Source organism: Chiroxiphia lanceolata, chromosome 26 (genome assembly GCF_009829145.1).
Source record: "Chiroxiphia lanceolata isolate bChiLan1 chromosome 26, bChiLan1.pri, whole genome shotgun sequence".
NCBI classification, from domain to species: Eukaryota; Metazoa; Chordata; class Aves; order Passeriformes; family Pipridae; genus Chiroxiphia; species Chiroxiphia lanceolata.
The window spans coordinates 754,225-760,301 of NC_045662.1; positions in this window are offsets into that span (position 1 = coordinate 754,225).

Below are 6,077 nucleotides of genomic sequence, written 5' to 3' on the forward strand. Positions count from 1 at the left end.
GCTACAGGCAGCTTTTGTAACAGCTGTGGAGAGCTCATTCAAGGATCTCATGGGTATCAACAGAGGGTCTCCTCTCTCCAACCCAACTCTCCTTTCCAACACTTTCTGGGAGAGCATCTGCCCTCAGTTTGCTTCATGACTCACAAGTCCATGGTCCTCCCTCCTCTTCCTCAGTCAAGGGTGTCTTATGTACAGGAAAAATACTGACTCCAGTCTAGCCCCCTCCCACCAGAGAACTGTGAGGTCAAATTTCATCTGATTCTTCAGGATGAACATGAGAGGATTCAACAGGGGCACTTTGTGGTGCCCAAGTCAGCAGCCAGCTCTGTCCTCAGGTACATGAGACCACAGACTTGCAATAGATGGTCACAAAGGCCTCAGCTGAGAGCTCAGGGACTGAGTCCTGGACCTGCACAGATGGAGGGAACTGTTTTTTGGGGCCCCGTGTCAGGATAACATGGATTTCTTCTCACCAGCTCTGTGGCCACATTCAGAGCCAATGGAAGGACATGTAGCTCTGATAACCAGAGCTCAGCACATATCCTTATTTTCAGGTAGGATTTGCTGGTGAGTCTGTAGAACTTTTCACAACTTGCAGAACAGGAGAGATCATATACCCACAGCTAAGCAGCAACACAATCCAGTGCACCACTGGTCTGCCATCCCTGGCCTTCAGAGCTCAGAAACTGTGAGAAGAGCTAAACTTCCACTGGCAGATGGGGGACAGAAACCTGACCTGTCTATGAGTTCACCTCAGAAGGAAGATTAAAATGATGTGGTTCATCTGTCGTCATCTTGACTGGTTTGGCTTCATGCAAATGGCACCTGCAGTTCCACAAATTAAGCAGTGAAACAATGGGGCCACTGGGAGGGGGCTGGTGGACTGTGAGCACTGTACCCTGACAGGATGGCAGTGCAGCCTGGAATACACGGACATTCTAAGTGAAGACTAAACTTCTCAAAGGAATTTCAGTCCCAGAAAGGACTTGGATCCAACAGTTCTTACATCTCAGTGTGTATCAGCTTAATTTCTCAGAAACGTATTATTGAATGGAATTGCTGCCTCTCTATCCTTATGAGACTGAATATTTCATACTAAGTTAAGATTTAAACCTTGGGATGGGTGGGAATCAAGAGACTGATATTAAGGGACTGTCACCAGAGTCTTCCACAGTCATAGCCAATGTCTATTTTGTTCCTTCGTCTTCACTAAATGTCAGCAGGGATAGAAATGGATATGTTTTCATAGGAGACAACACAATCATGGAATTATGGGAATTATGGCTTGGGTTGGAAAGGTTGCTTACTGAAGTTACTCTGCTGGTTTTCACTGGGGCAGGTTTTCACTGTTCAAGTGTAAAATCCCAGGCTATGGGAGGTGATAGCTGCTCTGGGCACTTACCCTTTCACACACCCTGTCACCCAGGCACTGCCACCTCAGGGCACGTTTCACTGTTGCCTCACCCAGAAGTTGTCTCCTCTCATACCAGGATGACACTGGATTGCACAAACCTGACAATAAGCCAAAGGTGTTAATTAGCACAGCTGTTAATTAATTAGCACAGCTAATGAGAGCCTAAACAAGGACTTGAGCCTGCAAAACAAAAGAACCTATTTCACTCATGGATGGAAGAGTGATGTGTATTCCCTCATCCTCCCCACTAGACAGCTCCCCCAGCAAGGGTGTCACTCCCAGGGCAAAGCACCCAGTTCTATCAGTGTTCTCAAGATCATTTATCACAGGTTTGAATCATAACAATTTAAATAAAGATCTGAGCTGTGCATAAAGCAACTAATCTGGAGCCCTTATTCAGGCCAGTGAGAAGAGGTATTATTGCAGGTTATACAGAGGTTGTCATGTGGTGGAGGTGGTAATGGATCACCCCTGGGAGGTGCATTGGTGAAAGAAAGAACTGAGGTGAATGCCTTTGATACACCACAAGTAGCTTTACCATCCCACTGGAGACATCTGCAAGGAATCAGTCTCATAAATCTCCCTTTCATGATATAAAGGAGCAGAAACAGTTGTTCCAGGATGCAGCTTGTCTGAGCTAATTGAGACTTTTGGAGACCTTTATTTAGAGATATAATTCTAAATAGGAAGGAATTGATTCCCCTGATGTCCAGAGCAGGTGTCTTCACCTGAGATATTTATCTTTGCTCCACAGGTCATCAGTGGAGAGAAATGGGCAATTTCAGACCTTAGTTCACCTCCTCCAAAAGTTACTGTACAGGTCAGCTGAGCCAAGCTTTAGACAGATCAGTTTTTCTCCAAATGGTGCTCAAGGGAGCTTAAAGACTAAAACTGGCCCAGGCAGAAGAAAATTCACAGTAGATACCCAGGCTTTGTTGAGAAGACTTCTACCCAAAATGACACTGTCTACACTGCCTAGAGCCAGAACAAAGAAAATCACTTTTTTTTTGCAGCTTCTTTGTCAAGTCCAAAGGCTCAGTGTGGTTAAAGTGATTTACTTAAAGTGATTTACTTGTGCTTTGTGTGACAGATGTAGCTGATTAAAGCAATCAGTCAAACTTCTCTCCTGCACACACAAACCTGCCATCTCCCTCCTCACAGCACTTTGCTCATGGATGTGAAGTTCAGCAATTGGGTGGAGCTGCTGGTACAGGCTCGTCTGGCAAGTAATGAGTTTACTTTAATCATTTGATGGAACAAGCCATGCACACATGGAAATGCACACTGGTCATGCAGCTGGTTCCCACCACTCAACCAGAGTAGTGGACATTTTGTTTACATTGGCTTTGCCAACACCTTCTTCCCTCTCTCCCAAAGAATCCTTACAGCCACACTGCGGAGGTGCAACCAGAGAAGTGCAGTTTAAGGTAGGTGAAAATTCCACTGGATATCCAGGCTCAGAGGAGTCTCACCAGAGGTAAATATTCCAGCTCTCATGAAGGCACCTTGATCCGCTGAGTTTGCAACACCAGAACGTCCTGACTTTACTAGAAACTAAAAGGCAAAGGCTCAGACAAAAGGAGACAGAAAGAAATGCCACTGTCTTGAGAGCTGATTAAAATCCTCCTGTTTACCAGCTCCTGTGCCAATAAAAACAAACAAACCAACAAAACTGGAAAAGCTCCCTAATTAGCCACAAGGGAATGACTTGCCTTCCAATTCTTAATGAGTGGTGAAAAACATTCCACACTTCAGTAGGGGCAGGGCCATATGAATCCTTTAGGCCTCCTAGGGGGGATCACACACAGGTTTTTTAAATCATTGCAGGCAAAACCTGATCAGCAGGAGCTTTGAGTCTTCTTCAGATGCTTCTGTTAGAAAACTGTCCCTCTGGGAACTGTAGATGGACCAGTGTGTGCCAAGGAGATCCAGTTCTGCCTAACATCTCCTTGAGAGTGCACTGAACTGCACAGATCCAATACCAATGTTATACCCAGGGAAAGGATGATTAAAGAGGTAGGTATCACATGCCATTCATTCCTTATGAGCTTTAAAGATGAGCTTCTGCTTATGCTCTTTTTAGCTAAGATCTAGTTTTGTCCCAGCTAAAGAAATGGATCTAAAGGAAGCAACTCAGTTCAGGGTGTAATTACATAGACATCTACAACCTTGAGTCAGATGAGATGGGTCAGCTGTTCCGATGGGGCCTTTTATGATTTCTTACATTTTTCAAGGTTTCCAAGGGCTTAGCGCTCCTCAGAGTCCTACCACAGTTGTTTCTACAGTGTTCATTAAGTTCTATCCTCATTTAAGTTCAGAAAACAATTCTTACACCACTCACCCATGGAGAGTGAAGTCATATTGAAGGACAGTTAAGGAAGATTTAATCAGAAAATAGGAGAGAATGCAGCGATCAGGGGCTGGGCTCAGACAAGTGAACTCTCTGGCAGCTGCTTCCAGAGTCTAACAAGGCCCTTTTATAGCTCCATGTTCTATTTCTCATTCCTTTTCCCCACACAGTCCTTAGTAATTTTTCCTTAGTCCCACAAGTTCTTCTTGAATTGATCTCCCCAACTCCCCTGTCCTGCAGCTTGGCCCTGCAGAGTCCTTGCTTGTCCTGACAGCCCACAGAGCACATCTTCCCTGGCAGCTGCAAGGCAAGGACAGACAGGGCTTGAAATCATCTCCACACTTTGCTGGGCACAGGCAGGGCAGGGGAGCTGTGGGGAAGAGCAGAGTCCTGGTGAGAGCTCCCAGGACTTCCCACCCACACCTGCTTGGGGAATATCTCTCTCCACACCCAGAGCCCTACCCCATGGGTGTATTTGCTGCTTTGCTGCAAGTGGCTGCATCATCCTGCCCCAGGATGGTCAGGTATTCCTAAACAGGATCCGGAGGCAGATGGCTGAGAACAGGATAAGGACGGACAATCCTCAGACGAACATGGATGGGTTTTCCCTCTTTGACCTGTTCACAGCCAGACCCAGCAGCACAAACTGTGTCCAGTTCTGGGCCCCTCAGTTCAGGAAGGACATTGAGGTCCTGGAGCAGGTCCAGAGGAGGGCAACTAGGCTGGTGAAGAGACTCAAGCACAAGTCCTATGAGGAGAGGCTGAGGGAGCTGGGGCTGTTCAGCCTGGAGAAGAGGAGGCTCAGGGGAGACCTCCTCACTCTCTCCAACTCCCTGACAGGAGGGGGGAGCCAGGGGGGTTGGTCTCTTTTCCCAGGTAACGATCAGCAAGACAAGAGGGTTCGGTCTTCAGCTGTGCCAGGGGAGGTTTAGGTTAGATATTAGAAAATTTCTTTCCAGAGAGGGTGGTCAGACATTGGAATGGGCTGCCCAGGGAAGTGGTGGATTCTCCATCCCTGGAGATTTTTAAAAAAAGACTGGATGTGGTATCAGTGCCATGGTCTAGTAACCACAGTGGTAGTGGATCAAGGATTGGACTTGATGATCTCCGAGGTCCCTTCCAACCCAGCTGATTCTATGATTCTATGAAAAGGAGTCTCCTCGTGAGGAGACCCATCCCATTGAAAAGGTACCAGGGAGCAGGGAGAGAAATCCACACTGCACCTGAGGAAGGAGGATGGAAGCTGCTGCTTAGCATTCACTGTCTTTGGTCCTCTGGGGGCAACAATGGGAGGAATCCAAAACTCCCCAGAGCAGAGATTTTCAGGCTACCTGCTGCAGTTGCATTACCACCACAGTGAGTTTGGCTAACCCTGTGCCCTGGGCAGAGAAAATCAGTCACACTCCTCTCTGGTCTTGTTCTTTGCATTCCAAAAGAGCTCCTATGAGGGTTTTTCAGGTTCTTCATGGGCAGGCAGTAGCTCAGGCCTCTGTGACAGAAGGTATCTCCTGGTTTTATGGTCTGCCTAGAATTCCTCCCCAGATTAACCAGGTCTAGTGAGTGTGAAAGGAGCACAGAGACACCAGGTGATGGCTGTATCTCACACACCTCAGTGTGAGTGCACCTACTCTAGTGAGAGCGGACAAAGGATGATCTGCTGCACTTGAAAATGTTTTTAGGAGCTTGTCTGGGAACACAGGCCTTAGATGTGAGCCCAAGTGAGTAAGTCATGAATCTTCCCCATGTTTTCGATGGCAACATTTTCTGGGTGCTGTGTCTGCAAAAGGAGCATTTCTTTGCACCAACAAGTGTCTTGGCAGGAAAACATCAGCCCTATTCTGAATCTGTGAAAGAGCACACGAGTAAGACTAACACAGTCCCAAATATGACTTCTCAGTATTCAGTTTACAAGTGGTACCTCCCTGCAGAGAGTACAGAACATTTACCATCACACAGTGACTCGCATTGTGTCCCCCATGCTGAGTACTGTAAACAGTCACATAATCTCCTCTGTCTCCTTCACTATCCCTCAGAGGTAAGAGTGAGCTGGCAGAACAAAGTTGTGAGTTGCTGGGAGACATCTCTCAACTGAAATAACTTCTTGGACAACACTTCATTATAATGTGCTAAACTACTACCATGTGGGAAGGGACAGATTGGGTGTCTAATTTCCATTTAAAACAGTATATTATAAAACTAAAACTAGTGCAGGACCAGAAGTAGAGGATAAGTCCAGCTTTTTAGCCATCTGTTCTAACCCTTGTGCTCTCACTTCTCTTCCTTTATGGCAAACCTCCCCTGCCACACCTGCTT